General features: G+C 37.6%; 2 protein-coding genes across 5 annotated transcripts in view; one reads left to right on the forward strand and one right to left on the reverse strand.

The window, feature by feature from the left end:
* LOC110466933 (lysosomal alpha-glucosidase-like) overlaps positions 1–13976 on the reverse strand; it is a 41834-nt gene extending 27858 nt beyond the window's left edge. The window contains exon 1 of the mRNA XM_021523741.1: positions 13912–13976. The gene's annotated coding sequence lies outside the window, so the exon portion shown is untranslated. The remainder of the gene's footprint in view (positions 1–13911) is intronic.
* A 2240-nt stretch (positions 13977–16216) lies between these two features.
* Positions 16217–26731, forward strand: part of LOC110466947 (monocarboxylate transporter 5-like) — a 25270-nt gene continuing 14755 nt past the window's right edge. For 2 of the 4 annotated variants that reach the window (XM_021523769.1, XM_021523766.1), the window contains exons 1-2: positions 17031–17597; positions 18468–18552. The gene's annotated coding sequence lies outside the window, so the exon portion shown is untranslated. Of the gene's footprint in view, positions 16391–17030; positions 17598–18467; positions 18553–26731 lie in introns of those variants that run through there. The other 2 variants (XM_021523767.1, XM_021523768.1) reach the window with 2 other exon arrangements.

A 26731-nucleotide genomic window follows, 5' to 3' on the forward strand; every position in this document is an offset into this window, starting at 1 on the left:
ACTTCTTGGGATTTTCTGAGGCGCTGGTGTTCAGGAATTTGGTGGTGTATTCACTGTGGGCTCTCTCCAACTCCCTTTTCACGGTCTTCTCCATCTCTTTAAATTTTATCCAGTCCCCTGCCTTCTTTGTTTTCTTTGTCCGTGTGTATCTTCTCTTCTTCTGGCGACATAGCCTCTTAATCTCTGGCGTGATCCATGGTAAGTTCCATCTGGATGTTATCCTCTTCATGGGGATGTGTTTTGCCGTGGAGGTGTTAAGGGCGGTTTTGAAGTCTGTCCAGAGTTCTTCAGTGTTTTTCCTGGTGGGATCGCTTTGTAGGAGGATGTTGGTGTAAAGGTTCATGTCCTCTCTTATTCCGTCCATGTTAGCTTTCCTGTATTGGTACACCTTTCTCTCTGGTCTTCGCTGTCTCTGGGCGTTGGTGTTGAGTTCGGCAATGATGATGTCATGGTCACTAATTCCGGGGTGTACTTCAACTTCGCCCAGTAGATCTGGGTTTGTTGTGAGAATGAGATCTAGTATGTTGTTGTTTCTGGTAGGTGTATTACACATCTGGTGAAGACAGTTGTTGTTTACGAGTTCTGTGGCCTGTTGGTTGAGTACATTTGAGTACTGTGGTCTTTCACGTATGCTGGTGTCTGTCCAATTAATGTCCGGAAGGTTGAAGTCTCCAGCAACTATGATGTTTGGTAGCGATTGCCTATTTGTCAGCCTCGATAGCGATGTGTATAGTTCTTGTAGTGGTATGGGGTCGTCGTGTGATGGACGGCGATAAAAAGAGTCAATGTACAGGGGTTGTTGCTTCCATAATTGTAGTCGTACCCATGTCACTTCACAGTTGGTGTCAAGGTCCACTTCTGGTGTGGTGACCAGATCATGGGATACCACCACAAAGTCTCCTCCTTCTCCCTTCTTGTTGTCCTTTCTGTAGACCTCCCAGTTGTCTGTCGGGAAAATTTCCTCACTGCTGTAGGTAGGGTCCAGCTTGGATTCACAGCCGCATATAATATCTGGCTTATGTTCCTCAAGGAGTTGTTCAAACAGTGCTTGCTTGTGTACCTTGATACAGTTGGCCGAGTAGTGAGCTATTAAGCTCATGTTGTCCTTATTCGTAATCGATCTTTGCCATACATTCAATAACAGCAGATACACTGCGCTTGCAGCTGATGGTTGTACAAGTCGTTTCAGGACATATACAATTTTCACTTGCAAATTACATTTCGATGCCGTTTCATATGAAGTCCTGTAAATACTCAAGTATGGTTTTAGTCTGTGACCTGTACCACGACCTACCCGTGCTTGGGATAATTAGTGTTACCACCTTATCTAAAAAAAGAATACAAACTAATAAAAATGAACATTATTCTTTCAGGTATGGTAACATATTGAAAGTACCTACGGTAAGAACGGAACGGTTTGGACGGAACAGCTTCTCATACCTCGCGGCGAAACTATGGCAAGATTTTCCGGCTGAGGCAAGAAATGCTGTGGATGTTGCCAGTTTCAAGGCATGTATGGGAAGCTGGAACGGTCAAACCTGTAGAAGCGCTATGTGTAAATCCGTTACGTCTTAACTATGTGAATATTTTTAAATGTTTTGCATGCCCGTTTTAAGTTACATCTGTGATTATAGTATGAAGCTAGCTGCTGCTCCTGCTTTTGTGCTTTATTATGATTAGCTTGTGTACTGTAGTATGTTTTATATGTATCTTAAAAAAATTAAGTTTTAAAATTTCTGTGATATATTATCAGCCTGTGATATGCTGTGATTATGTTGAATATATGACCTTTTATAAGAAAATAATAATAACAAATCCTGAGTTACTGGGGTGCAGGTCCAGCATACCATTCTGGTACATGTAGGGGGCTGGCTCTCCAACCCTTGGTGTCAACCATGTACCACTGGGAAATCTTTTCTCAAGTTCTTGTATATCTTTCCTTCATCTCAAATCAAATTATAAGCAAATGTGATCAAATAATAAATTAAATTCAAAATGTGATAAATGTAACTTGCCAATTTTACCGCATTAATATTATTATTATTCTTATTTATTTAAAATCAAATGTTTTATTGGATGCTTCCTCTCTATTTGTATCTTTTACAGCACGAACACATCTTGTTTAATTAATGAAACCTTGTTTTATGTATGTTTTATTTGTTATGTCAATTGTAAAAGCTCACTAAACGAGCTTGTGTTTATCTTTGTAATCATATCGACGATAAATAAAATTTACTTGACTTGACTTGAGTTGCTTTTACCTGATTGACAGGTTGTTGTTACCTGGTGAAACTAATCTCATGCCGATAATTTTACATTCAATCTTTTGTTATCGATAGGTTCTTTGTTTGATATCGTAATAACGTGTTTTTATTTCACCTTATTCCCCATTATTGACGAATGAGTTAACAGTCATTTTGACAATATTTTAAGCATTATTTAAGTTCAATTTCATTGAAGTGTGGTGAATTTTGGGGAGAGTTATATTTATCTCCCTTAGATCGTTAAACGCGCCAACAACCTCGCTGTGACGTATTAGCGCGCGCGGTCTCTTAATATCCTGACTTCATACAGACAACACGTAAGTGATTTTCCTCCGCCTATTCTTATAGATTTTGGGACATGAGAGCAGTCCTAACTACATGTTATGACGGTGTGTAATAACACACACCAAATTCACGACAGAAGTAGTAAAATCGATAAACACGTGGACTATTTCCGGGACGTTTTACACTCCTGTTACAGGAGTCTACTCCCGTACTTGGGCGGACAAGTCCAGACCCAAGAAGGAAGAAGAAGAAGAATATAATGAAAAATTATTGTCCAAATACATTTCAATTGTCTAGTACTTACACGTACAGACACATGCACAAATATACATTTTTTTTGCAACGGTAAATTCATCACACGAACATAACCAAATGTAATAATTACCCAGAAGAGGCATATTCACATATTCCATCTGCCTATTTGAAATTGAATCCCTGTTCAATAAACTACACAACAACCAATTTTGGTTTATTTTTGACTGGGAAATCACATAGGCTAAATACAGATGCAGGTCGATACAAAGATGAATGGGGCCAACGAAAATGTAATAGGTCACTGCATTACAAGAATACTTACGTCAGTTTGTATTTATGAACATAACCGTTTTATGCCGAAAACAATATTGATATATATGTTTAAAAAGAATGAATAACTTAGCAGTAGAGTTAAATTGAGAGCTTCTTTTGCTTGGCAGTTCAGACCTTTCTGTTGATCTTAACATTTATTATGTTTAGACATGTGCATCATTTCATCAAATCTGTGTATTTTTTACTATGGATACTACATCGCCTTATTCGAATTAAGTTTTGCTATATGTCTTATATCTAATCATCTTCACGATTTTTGACGATGCACGTGCATATTTTTACAATACTTTTATTATACATTTATACCTTTAGGGGACCCCAATGAAAATAAGTTTTCAATGGCAATGATGGGCTATCCCAGGGTAAAGCAAAATAGGTAAGTTATACACATATATATCAACTCTGTAAATTAACTACTTATATCACGGACGTAGATAATCTAATTCCGAACTTATATGAAGTTGTTTTGTTATTTATTACCCCTTTGAGAAAAATCTAGGAATCTGATTGGTTAAAAACTACAGTGTACCAAACTGCATTCGTAAATCTCAAGGGTTATACGAAAATCTCAGGGGGTATACGGTCATGTCACGTGATTCTCAGCAGTAATACGGTGGAATCACGTGATTTTACAAGGGGTATACGGGTCACGTGTCTTTGTATCTTGCGGAAGGGCGACGGGAGACAACTCGCATTCGTCGTCTGCTTCGCTGTTCACAAAATGGCAAAACGTTTCGCTTCGCATACTGATGACTCGCCAAAAGGGCTAACTATGTGCCACAAAACACACAGAAGTCAAACAGACGAGCGGCAAACATGCTGAGGACGTATTTAAAAGAAAAGAATCAGGAAGAACAGTTAGAGGAATCTGATAAAACGAAACTAAATGAGGTACTGTGCCATTTGTATCTTGACAACAGAAAAGTTGACGGGGAACTGTACAAAACCAATATAAAAGACTCAAAATGGGTAATAAATTCGTTACACGGATTTTTGGCAGGGTATACGGGATATCGGCCTCAGGAAATACGAAATCCTGTAGGGTCATACCATCCCGTATACCCTGCCAAAAATCCGTGTAACTAATATTATTACCCTTTTGAGAAAAAACTAGGAATCTGATTGGTTAAAAACTACAGTGTGCCAAACCGCATTCGTAAATCTCAGGGGGTATACGAAAATCTCAGGGGGTATACGGTCATGTCACGTGATTCTCAGCAGTAATACGGTGGAATCACGTGATTCTAAGCTGTAATACGGTGGAATCACGTGCTTTTACAAGGGGTATACGGGTCACGTGTCTTTGTATCTTGCGGCCGGGCAACGGGAGACAACTCGCATTCGTCGTCTGCTTCCGGCGCTGTTTACAAAATGACAAAAGGTTTCGCTTCGCATACTGATGAGGAAATACTCGCCAAAAGGGCTAACTATGTGCCACAAAACACACAAAAGTCGAACAGACGAGCGGCAAACATGCTGAGGACGTATTTAAAAGAAAATAACAGGAAGAACAGTTCAAGGAATTTGATAAAACGAAACTAAATGAGGTAGATCTACTGTGCCATTTTTATGTTGACAACAGAAACGTTGACGGGGATCTGTACAAAACCAATATAAAAGACTCAAAGGGGTAATAAATTCGTTACACGGATTTTTGGCAGGGTATACGGGATGGTATGACCCTAAAGGGTTTCGTATTTCCTGAGGCCCCTTCTATAGAAGAACTTCGGAACCTCGGCTTGGTGCCGAATCGCGATGAGATCTTACTGGTTGTACTATACGTGTTACTTCCCTTGCATTACCACTTAGGTAAATAAAATGCTGCCTCTATATACATTTGATACTTTTTTGTTTATTTGTGTTTTATGTCCTATTAACAGCTATGATCATTTAAGGACGTGCCAGGTTTTACAGCCAGTACCCGGCGACCGCTCCACGTAGGTCTCGAACCCGCGACCCAGTGGTGGAGGGCTTGTGGTAGCAGAATGTCAGACGCCTCAACCACTTAGCCACCGCGACCCAGTGGTGGAGGGCTTGTGGTAGCAGAATGTCAGACGCCTCAACCACTTGGCCACCGCGGCCCCCACAATTCAAACAATAAACATAAAATTAGGTAATGGTCTCTACTATGAANAGCCAGTGGTAGCAGAATGTCAGACGCCTCAACCACTTAGCCACCGCGGCCCCCACAATTCAAACAATAAACATAAAATTAGGTAATGGTCTCTACTATGAACAGAAGAAAAAGTGAAAAATATACCGAAACAACTTTTGACTTGTCCCGAAACGACCCGAAAACAGTCCCGAAACGACTTTCGTCTTGTTACCGAAACGACCTGACACCATTAAGGTCTGTATGGGAAGTGATCCTTGTAGTCGGAGTTGATATTGCTCTTGAGCATGTTCCAGAGGACACCTTGTTGAGCTTGAGTGAGTGTCCACGTGTTTTGGTAGTGTCTGATATTTTAAGACTACTCAGGTTCAAAACCTCATAGCTAGGCCTACAATGTGTATGCATAATTTTCAAAAGTTCGATAACGTCAGCTCGACCTCGTCTGTAAGATGGAGTTGGTAAACCCAAAATTCTAAAACGATCCTCATAAGATGTATTGTTAAGATCAGTTACTAGTTTTGTAGCATGATGTTGAATTTGCTCCATTGATAGGATGTCCTTTTTGTATAAAGGTGACCATATTACGCTTGTGTATTCCAAGTGTGGTCTAACAAAACTCTTGCATAATGGAAGAAATATTTCCTTGACCAAACCTGAAAACTAAGACTTTTTTTTTTCATTTTCATAGCAATGTGTTGTCGTTGAACTAACAGCATGCCGATATTTTTCTCTGATTTTCATTCTTCTGCCATTGGATACTGCGTCAGAGAGTTTTCCTTCCTTGGGTGCATGTATTTACATTTCCCTGTGTTAAAACGCAATTGCCATGTATTTGACGAGTCCATGAGGCGTTCCAAATCATCCTAGCTATCGACGGTGTCGTAGGGCGATTCGTATAGCTTGCAATCGTCAGCAAAGGTTTTAATTGTGTTTCGCACTGTGTCTTGGAGATCATTAATATATATGACACACTTTAGGCCCGAGGACGCTTCCTTTGGGAATTCCACTTTTTACTTCCTTCCAACTGGATGTTCAGGAAAAGCAACGTAAATTGGGAACACAAAGACAACCAAGCAACCCTTTGTAATCCGGTATTTATACCATCCCTACCTCCTTCTCAAATGCCACCAACATTTTATCATGCGGAACAATTTTCACATCGGTAAACATTTTTAACCGTCCCCCTGACTGCCAGCAGTATGAGAGTGCAATTGGGCGAAATGTCTCGATGATTTTTGACAGCTGACTTTACTGATTCGGCACATTGTGGCCTAGTAAGATGGTTTAGGAGTCAAGACACCAGTCATATGCACTCTTTGTTTGATAAAGGAAACAGACGTTTTCGAAAGCTCGCAAAATAAGTTTTCAATTACTGTTTGTATTCAAAACAAACCTAGCCTTTTCCACCTTCCCACCAGCAGGAGAGGAACAACACGAGATTGTAATTGAATACGAGAAAGGCTACCTACGTAGGTAGTAGACATTTGGTTGAAAATTTCAAATCTTCATTAAATAATAATTTGTTGGAAAGTCTTGCATTGGAAAGTCAAGTGGATTTCTTTTTAAAACTTTAGCATATATGACATAAATTGAAAGTAATTACGAGTTATGTCCCTTTATAGGTATGATAATTAATGGCTTTCTATTTTGGTCAGATTGGTGTCCTAGTCTCGGTTATAACCGGAACAAGGACGCAAAGCCCATACATCCACCCACCAATCAATCAATCAATTAATCAATAATTTTGTTTAGGTAATGAGGTGTTAACTCCAGCTGAGCAACTGTAAATTTATCACAGATACCATCTTATTGAGTTATTGAAATTTGCATAAACTTTGTTCAACTACTGTTGATTACGTCACATAGCTCCGTTCACTTGTATTGTTGTCAATGTCATGGAAACTTGTCACGCTCTATGGTCAGATAACTCCAGTTTGCGGGATCAATGACTATTGATTGAACGTCAGTGTAGACTAAATACTAACCACTAGACTTACATTAAATGGTAGCCATTGAAAAAAAGGAAAATGCAGCAAAGCTGCTTGACTACAACTCCTTTTGTGAAAATGACAACTGACAGTCAAACAACCACGAGGGACTGGATACTGCATACTTGAATATATTCTTCGAATATGTTTGTTAATAGCATTGATTTCATTGTCGTTACTACATGTTTCACGTCATGCGACACAAATATAGTTACTTCAGAAAAGCGCGGGGAATTTGTAGCGTAAATATTTACGCCTGTTCTTATGACGTTATGCTTGACAACAATACGGAGCGCCATTTTAAATGGGTTTCTCACAGCAATTCTGCCGTTGCTAATATTGTCTGGTAAGATGTCCAAGCAAAAATGATATAAATTGTGTAGGTACAGTATGTAAATACCATAATATACTTTATATATGTTGTAAAGGTGGAACCACACAAACTTTATTCTGCCGTTGCTTCGAATTCATCTAAGTTACCGTCACTGTACCCAAATCGGGACACTTGTGGGAAAACGGCCCAAGAAATTGCTGTCATTCAATGCAAAGAAGTACTTTTATTTATACAGTTTTCATTTGATAATACTTTTCATGACAATTAAACTGTATTAAACTTTATTGGCTGCTGATTATCGTTACATGAACAATTGAAAGGTAAGAATAATTACCAAAACAAGACTTTCCTGATTTACGTGCGGTGCGACGCTATATTTATTTGGATTTTATTTTCAAAAGTCTATTTTATCAAAACTAATGCTAGTTTGGAGAAGAAATTTAATCAGAACTCGACTCTAAAATATTTCAACTATGCATATTTTCTGCCGATATTGATCGTTTATCCCCAAATATTCTCCAAAATACCGGAAATGTCCCTTCCAGGGTACAGTAACGCCGGTTTAAGGGCCTACGTAACTTTGATGGTATTTCGCGTTCTTTTTATAGAACCACTCGCCCGAAATATAAAATTGTGATAGAAATGAAAAGTGGATAGTACTAGTATCTATCTATGAAAAATGAAAATACATTTTTGAAACTGATAGTATTGTATAAAGTACATTGATATTTATCTAAAAAGTGTCCCGATTTGGATACAGTGAACTAATGAAAGGCAATGTACCGTTCTGGTTGGACATTACTGAAACTGATATCTTCACATGTGGAGATATAATATTTCGTATATATTCATTGCATTGAGGATATATTTTTTAATGGTGAATTCTTGATATTTCACTAAAATGAAATGTAATAAATACGGATGTCTTTGGTTTACGAGTGAAAACGAGAACGAGGCTCCGGTCGGGTTTAACACATTCTAAAAATCGCGAGTACGACCATATCCGAGCCCAAGATATACAAAGCAGATAGAACTTTGCCTTTCTACGGTAATAAATGTGATGACCCTATCTTGAACGGGCATTATTTCGACGGTGCTTTGTGTAAATTACACTATTGCTTTGCGTTTACGCGACAAACACGAAGTGTGCTGCAGCTATTAGAATCCGGCGACATAGAGGGATTCACCTGGTCCTGTGTATGCTGTCTCGGGAAGGAAACTACTCTCCTCAGAATTGAAAGTTCCATAACCCAATTAAAACATAATTGCGAGCACCGACTGACTCAAGAAGAACACCCAGTATCCTCAATAAAGAGAAGACAAGATAAACATGATGAACTGATCACAACAGAAGTGGCTAATCTCAAAGTGAATATGAAGGAAGAAATAGTCAATGAAATTAAAAATGATCGGACAAGATAAGTGGAACAAAGGACACGAGAGATCAACAATAGAAAGAACAGCGACACAAATGTGATTATAAACAACCAAATGCAAGACAGAAGGAAGATACAAGACGCCTACAAACAATAGCCACCTCCATTGGTGTCTAAAATTTGGACATCAATGCCATTTTCAGACTAGAACGTCTTTACCCGAAAAAAATAGCAAAGCAAGACATATGAAAGTCATCATGAATAATAAAAATCAAAGAAAGACACTCCAGAAGAATTAAGGAAAACGCCCCCTCTCATTTAAAAAAGGCAATACTGATTAGAGATCTCACCAACGAACAACGACAGGATAGGAAGAAAACGTTTGAAGAAAAACAACGACAGTCTGACTCTAGAAATTCTGTGACAGAAATGGAAAGTGATCATGTTACTGGCAAAGTACAGGGAAATCTAGGCAAAAAATATCAACCAGCCATGTTCAGGGGGGACACAAGTTCCATCAGACAGGCTCAAAACATGTCAGTGTACAACCAAATGAAGTCTCATCGAATGATGCAACACTGGTCTACAGCCAGGACACCATCTTAGACAGCCGTGCCCCTTTATCCCCGGATGTTGAGAGAGTGTAGGACATTTGTTTTGGCACCGTTATTTTACAAAAAATCAGTTGTCAATAACGGAGTTGCAGACCAAAGATTAACCCTCCTAGTTTTTTGTATTCAAATGTAGATAGTTTTACCCCGACAAGGTAACAGAAATGAAGAGCATTATCGCAGGAAATCTACCAAACATCATTTCACTAACAGAAAACTATCCAAAATCTACATCCAAAACATATGAGGAACTCTATAAAATCCCAAACTATGATCTACACTGGAATAAATTTAAAAAACGTGGAGTCCTAATTTTAACAAGAAAAAATCTCCAAGCTTTAGCAGAAACCATGCCAGTGGACATCAACGAACATATACGGTGTAGTATCAGGTTTTAATACAGTGACAGACTTTTAATTGGCAATATTTATAGAAGTCCCAACAGCAATATTAATAACAACACATTATTGTTGGAATTACTCTAGAGAGTAAGGTTCAGCCATATACAGTATTGATCACTGGTGACTTTAATTTATTACAAAGAAATAAACTGGATCCACTCCTCAACCTCAGTTTCGGAACACCACGCAGCTACTTTGTTTTGAAAAGACAAGATATATTTCTATAGCAGCAAGTTCATTTCCCCACAAGATACAGGGAATGACAGGCGGCTAACTGTCTGGACTTAGTATTCACTAACGAAGAAGGTATGGTCGACAACGTTGTATATATGCCAGGTCTTGGTCTCAGTGACCACTTGTTGTTGACTTTTAACTTAAATTTGTATATTGACGCAGAAAATAACATCACGGTGAAAAGAAAATCCCAAAAGGGGAACTACAACACCATTCGTGGAAAACTACAAAACACTGATTGACACTCATTTATAGACGGAATGACAGTGGAAGAATCATGGAAGACCTTTGCTGAAATCTTATCATCATAAGTAGAGAAAATAATATACCAGTGAGCAAAGTCAACCACGATAAACTGAAGGAATCAACCCTTCTAGATATGAAAGCAAGAGATGACATCGTAAAGAAACAAAAAAAAAATGGTATAAATACCAACACTGTACAACTGAGGATAACTGGGAGAAATATAAAAGATAAAAAAATCAAGCAACACATTCGATCAGGGTCTCAAAATACTATTTTGAAAAGGATCTGACCAATCAGATAAAAGATAATCCTAAAAAGTTCTGGAAAAATGTAAGGTCAAAAACCAAAACCAAGCAAACAATAGGTGACCTGGAGGACTACGAAGGAGTGCTGTGTAGCAAAAGTAAGGAAAAGGCTGAACTCATGAATGAATACTTTTCAAGTGTATTCACAATTGAACCAGATGAGGATATGTCAGAATTCGCTGAAAGACCAATAAATACCACATTGGAAAACATCAACATAACACAAGAAAAGATCAAGTCAGCGATATCAAAACTCCAGTATAATACATCCCCAGCTCCGGACATATTTCACCCTAATGTAACCTAGAAATGTTAGCGCCTCTGGAAATCCTCTTTAATAATTCAATAAGAGAAGGCACACTACAATCTGACTGGAAACAAGCTTTAGTTACACCAATTTATAAAAGTGGACCCCAGAAACTGTCATTGTGGATTCATAAAGGGAAAATCATGTGTGACACAGCTAATTGAGGTAGTCAATTATATATCAGAAGAATTAGATAACGGCAATAATGTTGACGTTTTATATCTTGACCCCAGTAAAGCTTTCGACAGAGTTCCCCACCAACGGTTACTTCTCAAATTAGAAAAATATGGCAGAAAAGGGAAAGTGTTTAACTGGATCCAAATATTTCTCTTTGGCATGAAACAACGTGTCTGTGTGAATAGAGACTAATCTGATTCACGGGACGTCACCAGCGGCGTCCTCTATGGGAGTGCTCTCGGACCGATCTTATTTCTAACATTCATTAACGACATGCCAGAATCGAAGTAGTCCAATTCTTACAACTGATTTTTCCTGACGATGCCATATTATTAAAAGGTATTGGTTCTGCCAATGTCACTTAAGAGCTTCAAAACGACGTGAATTGACAGAAATCTGGAAAATGCAGTTGAATACAAAAAGATGCAAGCAAATGTGTATTGGGTACTCAGAGGAAAATGAAAACAATTACACCACACTGCAGCATGGTAAAAATGAGTCCATTACTAAAGTTGCCTCCGAGAAAGATCTGGACGTCACAGTGGACAACACATTAAAGTTCAGCCAACATTTGTGTAACCGTGTCTCCAAAGCTAAAAGTTTAACAAGACTGATATTCAAACCATTCACATTCATCGACAAGGAGATGTTCTGAAGTCTGTACAAATCACTCATTAGGCCACGTTTTGAATATGTTTCATGTGTATGAAATCCATTGTTAACAAAAGACCAAATAATTTTATGATTGAACGTGTCCAGAGAAGAGCCATCAAAAATGTTAAAGGATTTACAGATATGTCATATGGAGATCGCCTTAAATCATTAGGGTTACCCAGTCTTCAGTACCGGAGAAAAAGAGCAGATGATAAACAACTATATATAATCATGAATAACATTGATATTGTGGACAAGGACAAACTATTCACAATGTCCCTTATTACAACTACTAGAGGACAAACTAAAGAGCTCTTGAAACCAAGGCCAAGGTTAAATGTAACAAAGAACGGATGGAACATCAGAGTTGTGGACACCTGGAGCAGTTTAGTTGTTATAGTGTTGCCGCATCAAAACTAAGTTTAACAAGGATACGCCTATAGAAGAGTTGAAGGGCTTAACAGGATATTAAACTGACATAATTGACAAAAAATACTATCATCTTTTTGTAGATAATATGTGGATTCAATTTCCCAGAAGGCTTTCACGCATGGGTTTGAAATAAGGGTTTAAAATAAGATAGTAGATCTGAAGTCAACACGTTTCTTTTAGATGGTCTATTTTTTTAATTTTTTTTTGTACAAGCAAATAATCTGCAGAACAGATAGTATCAAGAAAACGTACAAATGTACCCCGAAACCAACACTTACTCCTAAACGGACGCGTACACCGACTCATAAGTACACTTACTCCTAAACGGACGCGTACACCGACTCATAAGTACACTTACTCCTAAACGGACGCGTACACCGACTCATAAGTACACTTACTCCTAAACGGACGCGTACACCGACTCATAAGTACACTTACTCCTAAACGGACGCGTACACCGACTCATAAGTACACTTACTCCTAAACGGACGCGTACACCGACTCATAAGTACACTTACTCCTAAACGGACGCGTACACCGACTCATAAGTACACTTACTCCTAAACGGACGCGTACACCGACTCATAAGTACACTTACTCCTAAACGGACGCGTACACCGACTCATAAGTACACTTACTCCTAAACGGACGCGTACACCGACTCATAAGTACACTTACTCCTAAACGGACACTGTCTTTTGATTTTGAATAGCAGCAAGATTGGACACAAGTTTTTAAACTTCTATAGAATTTATTCCGTGAGACATTGCAATAGAAAAGTGTAACAATTGCAAGAAAGAAGCTTCAGAATTATTTTACTAAATTATATACGTGTGTGAGCAATTATGTAATCTAACCTTATAACAGTTGACACGCAGACACTTACACATTCACACACATACATCTCCACACAATTCTAGTTCACAGGCCAAGCACACTGAACAAGTGATATTTGTTGTGTACAGCTCTCTACTAGTTCACAGGCCAAGCACACTGAACAAGTGATACTTGTTGTGTATAGCTCTATACTAGTTCACGGCCAAGCACACTGAACACGTGATACTTGTTGTGTACAGCTCTCTACTAGTTCACAGGCCAAGCACACTGAACAAGTGATACAAGTGACACGTGTTATCCTTAATCGTATGTTCCACAATTTACGTAGTTGTTCCTGAACATGATTCACGCAAGCTCCCGTCTAGAAACTTCGTTTTTGGGTGTTCCACTCATCTCATTAGTCTTGGTAAACGTTATTTTTAACTTCGCCAGACGATTCTTTCATCATTTGTTGTCTGCATTAATTGATAAAAACGAAAGACATTGTAAAGTGAATCTTGCCTTTCTGACGTCAAATCTTCTAATGCTGAGCCCTGCTTTGAAGCACGTACACATGACGTTTCCCCAATTCAAGATAATCCGTATCTCATGGGGAGCACGTAGGACGATTCTGGTTTCTGAAGTAGCTTTTATCAAATCCATGTCCACCTTTTGAAGCAAATTTATGAAGCCTTAGTTAGTGCACAATAAATGGTCGGCCACCAGTAAAGATATTATGAAGTTAAAAGGGAGAATAACTGTTACGTCATAATGTGTTACCTGGCACACCCATCTCATTCATACATGTATTTCCAGACTCTTCAGTACAATTCTGAACGTCTTCTGGAAGGCTTCAGGCCCGTTTACACACGCCGACAGCGAACTCATTAGTAAACACAGCTAAACGTTTTGCCGAATAAACAAAGGAAAATGAGATGTTATGGACTGTTGACATCGTAATGAAATATCTACCAGCGATAAATCAAGGCAATAAACTCTGTAATACGCATAATATACATATGAAATAAGTACATGTACACCTGGGATTTCCCCAAAATGTTTGCTGCTCAATCATAGTTTGTTTTACACAAGTTTCTGTAAGATAAAACCTTAAAAATAGAGTAAACCCGGATCCTTGTCGAGTCTCAGCCCTTCTGGAGAATGAAAGTCCACAAAACGTATTCAATAGACAACTGCTTTTTACAGAAATGTGTGTTGTTTAGTCCACTATAAGAGCAAAACATTTAGCCTTCATTCATTTTTTCTACGATATGGTCGGTAAATGTAGGCCGCGCATGGGATATTTATGCTTATCGTTTCTCAAATCTGCTATTCGAAGTAGTTCTCGACAGAAACGTGTATGCCATAAGCGGTTTGCAGACATTATTGTTCAAACTAAGAGATTTCATTAAAGGATCACAGACATTGTGGAGACATTTTGACATAGTGCATATGGAAACAAAGTGCCCAACCACTGTCAATCCAGCGCTTCTGTGCAGCCAACACTGTCAATCCAGCGCTTCTGTGCAGCCAACCACTGTCAATCCAACGCTTCTGTGCAGCCAACACTGTCAATCCAGCGCTTCTGTGCAGCCAACACTGTCAATCCAGCGCTTCCGTGCAGCCAAACGTGCTGCACCTCATTGTCCAGGACAGGTTTATTGTAGTTCAATGTTTGTGACAAAAAAATCGTCAAGGAGAACCCAACTGCGGGCTTCGACGCGGGCAACTTGGAATGCGTTGCGCAATGTAACTGGATTGAGAGGTCCTCGAATAGGTGAAGACGCTTTCTCTGGTAATACGGGCACGACTTGAACACGTAAGCTTTCTCTGGTAATACGGGCACGACTTGAACACTTACGCTTTCTCTGGTAATACGGGCAGGGCTTGAACGCTTACGCTTTCTCTGGTAATACGGGCACGACTTGAACGCTTACGCTTTCTCTGGGAATACGGGCACGACTTGAACGCTTACGCTTTCTCTGGTAATACGGGCACGACTTGAACCCTTACGCTTTCTCTGGTAATACGAGAACGACTTGAACACTTACGCTTTCTCTGGTAATAAGGGCACGACTTGAACACTTACGCTTTCTCTGGTAATAAGGGCACGACTTGAACACTTACGCTTTCTCTGGTAATTCGGGCACGACTTGAACACTTACGCTTTCTCTTGTAATTCGGGCACGACTTGAACACTTACGCTTTCTCTTGTAATACGAGAACGACTTGAACACTTACGCTTTCTCTGGTAATAAGGGCACGACTTGAACACTTACGCTTTCTCTGGTAATTCGGGCACGACTTGAACACTTACGCTTTCTCTTGTAATTCGGGCACGACTTGAACACTTACGCTTTCTCTTGTAATACGAGAACGACTTGAACACTTACGCTTTCTCTGGTAATACGGGCACGACTCGAACACTTACGCTTTCTCTGGTAATACGAGAACGACTTGAACACTTACGCTTTCTCTGGTAATACGGGCACGACTTGAACACTTACGCTTTCTCTGGTAATACGAGAACGACTTGAACACTTACGCTTTCTCTGGTAATACGGGCACGACTTGAACACTTACGCTTTCTCTTGTAATACGGGCACGACTTGAACACTTACGCTTTCTCTTGTAATACGGGCACGACTTGAACACTTGCCAGTGTTTTCGAGTTATGTTGGGTGATGGTGAACTTAATATGGAATCCTGGACTGGAGCTAACTTTATCAAGATGAGGAGCGATGGGACGATCATTTATGAATCAGAAGCTGTTTCTCCAGTTGAAATTTTAAAAAAAGAGAGTAAAATTCCCCTTTCTGAATAGATTACCAGTATCAAGCCACAGGCATACACAGAGTTTGGTTGAAGGAGGCTTGGGTGGGTTGGTTTGTGTGTTGTTATATCACCAACCAACAATAAAACCTTTCCGTCTAGCCACTGTTGAGGTTTCCCTTCATTTCAGCAAGGTCACAAAGCAAGTTACATTATAATATATTTCATTAAGTTTTACCGTGTAGCTAGGTAAAGCTCAACACGGAAGTCTTATGCAAAGCTGTCATGCGTTACAATGAACTACCACCTAAGGTCCAACAAATACTGTTCATTACACAGTAGCTTCTTATACCTGAATTCATATGCGAGTGTTGATAATCCAGGACGTGTGGATCCGCTATACTAGTATAGAACAGCTTTGTTTTGTAGACATTTCATAACAATGATTGACTTGGAATTAATTCCTGATGGAATCCTATGGACAATGGTAATATGTTTCTTACTGACTATAGTCTATATGACAGGTATCTCTATATGGACGATTGACAGGTATTCTGCCATGTATACACTAGCCAAACTACATGTATATATCAATACTGTCCGAGTAGGTACACATAATGTTATATTGTTAACTCACCTGTTTATATAAAGTATCAAGACTTTATAAGTGTACATTGCTGTTATAAATGTATCTGAACATATCTACAGTTTAATCAATGTGAGAGGAAAGGCCAGATCACGCATATCGGGGATGTTATTGATTCACCACGCATACTCACAAACACTAAGCTTGCAATGTCATGTCCATATGTTGCCAAAGCCTATGTTTATTTCCGAGCTGTGTTTCCGGATATATTACAGTCTATCAGTTGGTTGATGGCAATACTAAGCTAGGCAGTATACAACTTTCTTCTGATATAAAAGTTATTGCTAGCATTTGCATTCAATTTATGAAAAATATATATATATAAAACATTTGAAATAGCACCATATCTAGTTAGAATAAGCCACTTTAAAGCGCTTTACAGTACATATATATGCAATTGTTATATAAAACAATACAATAATGAACCTATACATTCATCAATACAATTTTAAGGAATTTGCAGGGGCTGCCTTATCAGGCGCTAACCAATAGTCCTATGTCACCTGGCTAATATCTCCCTGTGTGTGTTTGCCTGCGTGTGTGCTATCTCGCTATGAGGCTATCTCGTTGTACAAGGCTAGTGTTCCACGGTGGATTGACTCACTGATTCTGGTGTTATTTATAACTGATTATTTATTTATTGTACAAACATGATTTGCAGTGTAAGCAAAAAGACAATCTAACTAACTAAAAATATATACATGTATGCATTTCCGATGTAATGGCTTCTAAGTTATAAAAGGAACCATAACTATGATGATAACCTAAGTGCGAGATGCTTTTTAAGTCAGCACACCAATCATTACCTCAATCACATGCACTCTCCGTATCATTGTATTTTATTTTACAAACGGTAGCATAGCTACGGGGCCAGTCCGCACTGTACTCGTGTGTCAAACGGCCGACAGAGTACGTACGTAGCTACACACATCCAGAGGTACTGAACGGCTAGTCGCTTTCTAAACGCGTTACTCGCCATAAGAGCAGACAGAGAAGAGGATACCCACTGACGTTTGAGGCACCGTCTTCTAACATTCACATCTGGTTTGTAAGCAATCGACCACCATAACACGTACACGTATGTCTGTATGGATACTGTAACCTATGTATAATGTGTTGACGAAGTGAAGCTAACCGGGTCAAATGATGTACGTGTGAACCGGCCGGTGGCGGTGAAATGAACCAGATTATGCGAGCTAATTATTCTACGTACGCTTTTGGGCTTTTCTGAATGTGTACTGAACCGTAATTATAATGTTCCTTTCAGTATGAAAGATGTATACCCTATCGGAATTCTGTGTTTATTCGAGGGCAGTAGTAAAACACATTTACAGTTAATTATATACCCTTCTAGTGTATATTAATATACACATGTGTATCGGAATATTAACATACATATGTGTATGGAGATATGGACAATCACATGTGTATTAAAATATTGATTTGTATATGTGTATCGAGATGTTGACATGCAAATGTGTAGAGATATTGAATTACATGTGTGTATCGAGATATTTAATTACACGTGTGTATCGAAATATTGAAATACATCTTTGTATCGAGATATTGAAATACATCTTTGTATCGAGATATTGACATACATCTGTATATCGAGATATTGAAATACATCTTTGTATCGAGATATTGGAATACATCTTTGTATCGAGATATTGACATACATCTTTTTATCGATCGAGATATTAGCATACATCTGTATATCGAGATATTGACATACATCTTTGTATCGAGATATTGACATACATCTTTGTATCGAGATATTGAAATACATCTTTGTATCGAGATATTGAAATACATCTTTGTATATACATGTGAGTATCGACGTATTGAATGATAACCAGCTGTTTATATGTATTAAATATAAAAAAATGATGTTTTGTTTCAAACAACGTTATTACAGATAAATGAAAAATGTTCAACCGACAGCAGAGATGACGACAGACGTGCAATGGGTTTGGATCCGTGCCATTGATTGGGCGATATGGGTATAGTACAACTTAAATCTTTTGAATGGGGTACAATATATAATGTATCATGCGCATGCAGTATTACGTGGCATGGTACAAATATATCGGGAATGTATAATGTATATGTAGTGGTGAAGTGTCACAGTATAGGTAAAGTATAATGTGTAAGTAGTGGTGAGGTGCCACAGTATAGGTAAAGTATAATGTATATGTAGTGGGTAGGTGTCACAGTAAAGGTAAAGTATAATGTATCTGTAGTGGTTAGGTGTCACAGTATAGGTTAAGTATAATGTATAAGTAGTGGTGAGGTGCCACAGTATAGGTAAAGTATAATGTGTTTGTAGTTGTGAAGTGTCACAGTAAAGGTAAAGTATAATGTATATGTAGGGGGGAGGTGTCACAGTATAGGTAAAGAATAATGTGTAAGTAGTGGTGAGGAGCCACAGTATAGGTAAAGTATAAGGTATATGTAGTGGTGAGGTGTATATGTAAAGTATAATGTGACTGTAGTGCTGAGGTGTCAGGTAGGTGTCACAGTATAGGTGAAGTATAATGTATCTGTAGTGGGTGGTTGTCACAGTATAGGTGAAGTATAATGTATCTGTAGTGGGTAGGTGTCACAGTATAGGGAAAGTAGGATGTATCTGTAGTGGTGAAGTGTCCTAGTTTAGGTAAAGTATAATGTATATTTAGTGGGTAGGTGTCACAGTAAAGGTGAAGTATAATGTATATGTAGTTGTGAGGTGTCACAGTAAAGGTAAAGTATAATGTATATGTAGTGATGAAGTGTCACAGTATAGGTATAGTATAATGTATCTGTAGTGGTGAGGTGTTACAGTATAGGTAAAGTATAATTAATCTGTAGTGGTGAAGTGTCATAGTATAGGTAAAGTATAATGTATCGGTAAAGTATAATGTATATGTAATGTATATGTAGTGGGTAGGGGTCACAGTATAGGTTAAGTATAATGTATAAGTAGGGGTGAGGTGCCACAGTATAGGTAAAGTATAAGGTATATGTAGTGGTGAGGTGTCGCAGTATAGGTGAAGTATAATGTATCTGTAGTGGTTAGGTGTCACAGTATAGGTAAAATATAATGTGTCTGTAGTGGTGAGGTGTCACAGGATATGTAAAGTATAATGTATATGTAATGTATATGTAGTGGGTAGGTGTCGCAGTATAGGTGAAGTATAATGTATCTGTAGTGGGTGGTTGTCACAGTATAGGTGAAGTATAATGTATCTGTAGTGGTTAGGTGTCACAGTATAGGTAAAGCATAATGTATATGTAGTGGTGAGGTGTCGCAGTATAGGTGAAGTATAATGTATCTGTAGTGGGTGGTTGTCACAGTATAGGTGAAGTATAATGTATATGTAGTGATGAAGTGTCACAGTATAGGTATAGTATAATGTATCTGTAGTGGTGAAGTGTCATAGTATAGGTAAAGTATAATGTTCTTGTAGTGGTGAGGGGTCACAGTATAGGTAAAGTATACTGTATATGTAGTGGTGAGGTGCCACAGTATATGTAAAGTATAATGTATATGTAGTTGTGAGGTGTCACAGTAAAGGTAAAGTATAATGTATATGTAGGGGTGAGGTGTCACAGTATAGGGAAAGTAGGATGTATCTGTAGTGGTGAAGTGTCCTAGTTTAGGTAAAGTATAATGTATATTTAGTGGGTAGGTGTCACAGTATAGGTAAAGAATAATGTGTAAGTAGTGGTGAGGTGCCACAGTATATGTAAAGTATAATGTGACTGTAGTGCTGAGGTGTCAGGTAGGTGTCACAGTATAGGTAAAATATAATGTGTCTGTAGTTGTGAAGTGTCACAGTAAAGGTTAAGTATAATGTATATGTAGTGTTGAAAGTATAATGTATCTGTAGTGGTGAAGTGTCCTAGTATAGGAAAAGTATAATGTGTTTGTAGTTGGGAAGGGTCACAGTATAGGTAAAGTATACTGTATATGTAGTGGTGAGGTGCCACAGTATAGGTAAAGTATAAGGTATATGTAGTGGTGAGGTGTATATGTAAAGTATAATGTGACTGTAGTGGTGAGGTGTCACAGGATATGTAAAGTATAATGTATATGTAGTATCTGTAGTGGTTAGGTGTCACAGTATAGGTTATGTATAATGTATAAGTAGTGGTGAGGAGCCACAGTATAGGTAAAGTATAATGCATATGTAGTGGTGAGGTGTCACAGAATAGGTAAAATATAATGTGTCTGTAGTGGTGAGGTGTCACAGTAAAGGTAAAGTATACTGTATCTGTAGTGGTGAAGTGTCACCGTATAGGTAAAGCATGTAATGTGTGTCACAATGTATCTGTAGTGGTGAGGGGTCACAGTATAAGTAAAGTATAATTTATTTGAAGAGGTGAAGTGTCACAGTATAGGGAAAGTATAATGTATCTGTTGTGGTGAGGTGTCACAGTATAGGTGAATAATGTATCATGCGCATGCAGTATTACGTGGCATGGTACAAATATATCGGGAATGTATAATGTATGTGTAGTGGTGAGGTGTCACAGGATATGTAAAGTATAATGTATATGTAGGGGTGAGGTGTCACAGTATAGGTAAAATATAATGTGTCTGTAGTGGTGAGGTGTCACAGAATAGGTAAAATATAATGTGTCTGTAGTTGTGAAGTGTCACAGTATAGGTAAATTATAATGTATATGTAGTGGGTAGGTGTCACAGTATAGGTTAAGTATAATATATCTGTAGTGGTGAAGTGTCCTAGTATAGGTAAAGTATAATGTATATGTAGTGGTGAGGTGTCACAGTATAGGTGAAGTATAATGTATCTGTAGTGGTGAATTGTCACAGTATAGATAAAGTATAATGTATATGTATTGGGTAGGTGTCACAGTATATGTAAAGTATAATGTATATGTAGTGGGTAGGTGTCACAGTATATGTAAAGTATAATGTGACTGTAGTGCTGAGGTGTCACAGTATAGGTAAAGTATAATGTATCTGTAGTGGTGAAGTGTCACAGTATAGGTAAAGTATAATGTGTATGTAGTGGGTAGGTGTCACACCATAGGTAAAGTATAATATATCTGTAGTGGTGAAGTGTCACAGTATAGGTAAAGTATAATGTATATGTAGTGGTGAGGTGTCACAGTATAGGTAAAGTATAATGTATCTGTAGTGGTGAGGTGTCACAGGATATGTAAAGTATAATGTATCTGTAGTGGGTAGGTGTCACAGTAAAGGTAAAGTATAGTGTGTATGTAGTGGTGAGGTGTCACAGTAAAGGTAAAGTATACTGTATCTGTAGTGGTGAAGTGTCACAGTAAAGGTAAAGTATAATGTATCTGTAGTGGTGAGGTGTCACAGTATAGGTAAAGTATAATGTATCTGTAGTGGGTAGGTGTCACAGTATATGTAAAGTATAGTGTATATGTAGTGGTGAGGTGTCACAGTAAAGGTAAAGTATAATGTATATGTAGTGGTGATGTGTCACAGTATAGATAAAGTATAATGTATCTGTAGTGGGTGGTTGTCAAAGTATAGGTGAAGTATAATGTATATGTAGTGGTGAAGTGTCACAGTATAGGTAAAGTATAATGTATATGTAGTGGGTAGGTGTCACAGTATAGATAAAATATAATGTGTCTGTAGTGGTGAAGTGTCACAGTATAGGTAACGTATAATGTATCTTTAGTGGTGAAGTGTCACAGTATAGGTAAAGTATAATGTATCAGTAGTTGTGAGGTGTAACAGTATAGGTAAAGTATAATGTATCTGTAGTGGTGAGGTGTCAGAGTATAGGTAAAGTATAATGTATATGTAGTGGTGAGGTGTCACAGTATAGGTAAAGTATAATGTATATGTAGTGGTGAAGTGTCACAGTATAGGTAAAGTATAATATGACTGTAGTGGTGAGGTGTCACAGTAAAGGTAAAGTATAATGTATATGTAGTGTTGAGGTGTCACAGTATATGTAAAGTATAATGTATATGTAGTGGTGAGGTGTCACAGTATAGGTTAAGTATAATGTATATGTAGTGGTGAGGTGTCAAAGTAAAGGTAAAGTATAATGTATATGTAGTGGTGAGGTGTCACAGTATATGTAACGTATAATGTATATGTAGTGGTGAGGTGTCACAGTATATGTAAAGTATAATGTATATGCAGTGGTGAGGTGTCACAGTATAGGTTAAGTATAATGTATATGTAGTGGTGAGGTGTCTCAGTATATGTAAAGTATAATGTATATGTAGTGTTGAGGTGTCACAGTATATGTAAAGTATAATGTATATGCAGTGGTGAGGTGTCACAGTATAGGTTAAGTATAATGTATATGTAGTGGGTAGGTGTCACAGTATAGGTTAAGTATAATATATCTGTAGTGGTGAAGTGTCACAGTATAGGTAAAGTATAATATGACTGTAGTGGTGAGGTGTCACAGTAAAGGTAAAGTATAATGTATATGTAGTGTTGAGGTGTCACAGTATATGTAAAGTATAATGTATATGTAGTGTTGAGGTGTCACAGTATATGTAAAGTATAATGTATATGCAGTGGTGAGGTGTCACAGTATAGGTTAAGTATAATGTATATGTAGTGGTGAGGTGTCAAAGTAAAGGTAAAGTATAATGTATATGTAGTGTTGAGGTGTCACAGTATATGTAAAGTATAATGTATATGCAGTGGTGAGGTGTCACAGTATAGGTTAAGTATAATGTATATGTAGTGGGGAGGTGTCACAGTATAAGTAAAGTATAATGTGTCGGTAGTGTTGAAGTGTCACAGTATAGGTAAAGTATAATGTATCTGTAATAGGTAAAGTATAATGTATATGTAGTGGTGAGGTGTCACAGTATAGGTTAAGTATAATGTATATGTAGTGGGTAGGTGTCACAGTATAAGTAAAGTATAATGTGTCGGTAGTGGTGAAGTGTCACAGTATAGGTAAAGTATAATGTATCTGTAGTGATGAAGTGTCACAGTATAGGTAAAGTATAATGTTCTTGTAGTGGTGAGGTGTCGGTAAAGTATAATGTATCTGTAGTGATGAAGTGTCACAGTATAGGTAAAGTATAATGTATGTGTAGTGGTGAGGTGTCACAGTATAGGAAAAGTACAATGTATATGTAGTAGTTAAGTGTCACAGTATAGGTGAAGTATAATATATATGTAGTGGTGAGGTGTCACAGTATAGGTAAAGTATAATGTATCTGTAGTTGTGAAGTGTCACAGTATAGGTAAAGTATAATGTATCTGTAGTTGTGAGGTTTAACAGTAAAGGTAAAGTATAATGTATCTGTAGTGGTGAGGTGTCACAGTATAGGTTAAGTATCATGTATATGTAGTGGGTAGGTGTCACAGTATAGGTTAAGTATAATGTATATGTAGTGGGTAGGTGTCACAGTAAAGGTAAAGTATAATGTATATGTAGTGGTGAGGTGTCACAGTATAGGTAAAGTATTATGTGTATGTAGTGGTGAAGTGTCACAGTCTAGGTAAAGTATAATGTGTCTGTAGTGGTGAGGTGTCACAGTATAGGTAAAGTAGAATGTATATGTAGTGAGTAGGTGTCACAGTATAGGTTAAGTATAATGTATATGTAGTGGGTAGGTGTCACAGTAAAGGTAAAGTATAATGTATATGTAGTGGTGAGGTGTCACAATATAGGTTAAGTATAATAAATATGTAGTGTTGAGGTGTCACAGTATAGGTAAAGTATAATGTATCGTGGTGAAGTGTCACAGTCTAGGTAAAGTATAATGTGTCTGTAGTGGTGAGGTGTCACAGTATAGGTAAAGTACAATGTATATGTAGTGGTGAACTGTCACAGTATAGGTAAAGTATAATGTGTCTGTAGTGGTGAGGCGTCACAGTATAGGGAAAGTATAATGTATATGTAGTGGTGAAGTGTCACAGGATAGGTAAAGTATAATGTATCCGTAGTGGGTAGGTGTAAGTATAATGTGTTTGTAATTGTGAAGTGTCACAGTATAGGTAAAGTATAATGTATATGTAGTGGTGAAGTGTCACAGGATAGGTAAAGTATAATGTATCCGTAGTGGGTAGGTGTAAGTATAATGTGTTTGTAATTGTGAAGTGTCACAGTATAGGTAAAGTATAATGTATCTGTATTGGTGAGGTGTCACAGTATATGTAAAGTATAATGTATATGTAGTGGTGAGGTGTCACAGTAAAGGTAAAGTATAATGTATATGTAGTGGGTAGGTGTCACAGTAAAGGTAAAGTATAATGTATATGTAGTGGTGAGGTGTCACAGTAAAGGTAAAGTATAATGTATATGTAGTGGTGAGGTGTCACAGTATAGTAAAGTATAATGTGTTTGTAGTTGTGAAGTGTCACAGTAAAGGTAAAGTATAATGTATGTGTAGTGGTGAAGTGTCACAGTATAGGTAAAGTATAATGTGTATGTAGTGGTGAAGTGTCACAGTAAAGGTAAAGTATAATGTATCTGTAGTGATGAGGTGTGACAGTATAGGTAAAGTATAATGTGTCTGTAGTGGTGAGGTGTCACAGTATAGGTAAAGTAGAATGTATATGTAGTGAGTAGGTGTCACAGTATAGGTTAAGTATAATGTATATGTAGTGGGTAGGTGTCACAGTATAGGTAGAGTATAATGTGTTTGTAGTTGTGAAGTGTCACAGTATAGGTAAAGTATAATGTATCTGTATTGGTGAGGTGTCACAGTATATGTAAAGTATAATGTATATGTAGTGGTGAGGTGTCACAGTATAGTAAAGTATAATGTGTTTGTAGTTGTGAAGTGTCACAGTAAAGGTAAAGTATAATGTATATGTAGTGGTGAGGTGTCACAGTAAAGGTAAAGTATAATGTATATGTAGTGGGTAGGTGCCACAGTATAGGTTAAGTATAATGTATATGTAGTGGGTAGGTGTCACAGTATAGGTAGAGTATAATGTGTTTGTAGTTGTGAAGTGTCACAGTAAAGGTAAAGTATATTGTATATGTAGTGGTGAGGTGTCACAGTATAGGTGAAGTATAATGTATATGTAGTGGTGAGGGGTCACAGTATAGGTAAAGTATTATGTGTATGTAGTGGTGAAGTGTCACAGTCTAGGTAAAGTATAATGTGTCTGTAGTGGTGAGGTGTCACAGTATAGGTAAAGTACAATGTATATGTAGTAGTTAAGTGTCACAGTATAGGTGAAGTATAATGTATATGTAGTGGTGAAGTGTCACAGTATAGGTAAAGTATAATGTATCCGTAGTGGGTAGGTGTCACAGTTTAGGTTAAGTATAATGTATATGTAGTGGTGAGGTGTCACAGTATAGGTTAAGTATAATAAATATGTAGTGTTGAGGTGTCACAGTATAGGTAAAGTATAATGTATCTGTAGTGGTGAGGTGTCACAGTATAGGTAAAGTATAATGTGTTTGTAGTTGTGAAGTGTCACAGTAAAGGTAAAGTATATTGTATATGTAGTGGGTAGGTGTCACAGTATAGGTAAAGTATAATGTGTTTGTAGTGGGTGGTTGTCACAGTATAGGTGAAGTATAATGTATATGTAGTTAGGTGTCACAGTATAGGTAAAGTATAATGTGTTTGTGGTTGTGAAGTGTCACAGTAAAGGTAAAGTATAATGTATCTGTAGTATAGGTAGAGTATAATGTGTTTGTAGTTGTGAAGTGTCACAGTATAGGTGAAGTATAATGTGTTTGTAGTGGGTAGGTGTCACAGTATAGGTAATGTATAATGTATCTGTAGTGTTGAAGTGTCACAGTATAGGTAAAGTATAATGTATCCGTAGTGGTGAGGTGTCACAGTATAGGTAAAGTATAATGTATCCGTAGTGGTGAGGTGTCACAGTATAGGTAAAGTATAATGTATCCGTAGTTGTGAAGCGTCACAATATAAGTAAAATATAATGTATCTGAAGTTGTGAAGCGTCACAATATAAGTTAAGTATATAATGTATGTCTCAATGTATCTGTAGTGTAAGAATATAGGTCATTTATAATGTATCTGTAGTGTCTTTGATGCTATAACAATAAAACAATCCACTATATACTGTCCTTGATGCTATAATAATAAAACAATCCACTATATACTGTCCTTGATGCTATAACAATAAAACAATCCACTATATACTGTCCCTGATGCTATAATAATAAAACAATTCACTATATACTGTCCTTGCTGCTACAATAATAAAATAATCCACTATATACTGTC

This window comes from Mizuhopecten yessoensis, unplaced genomic scaffold (genome assembly GCF_002113885.1).
Source record: "Mizuhopecten yessoensis strain PY_sf001 unplaced genomic scaffold, ASM211388v2 scaffold11149, whole genome shotgun sequence".
Lineage (NCBI taxonomy): Eukaryota > Metazoa > Mollusca > Bivalvia > Pectinida > Pectinidae > Mizuhopecten > Mizuhopecten yessoensis.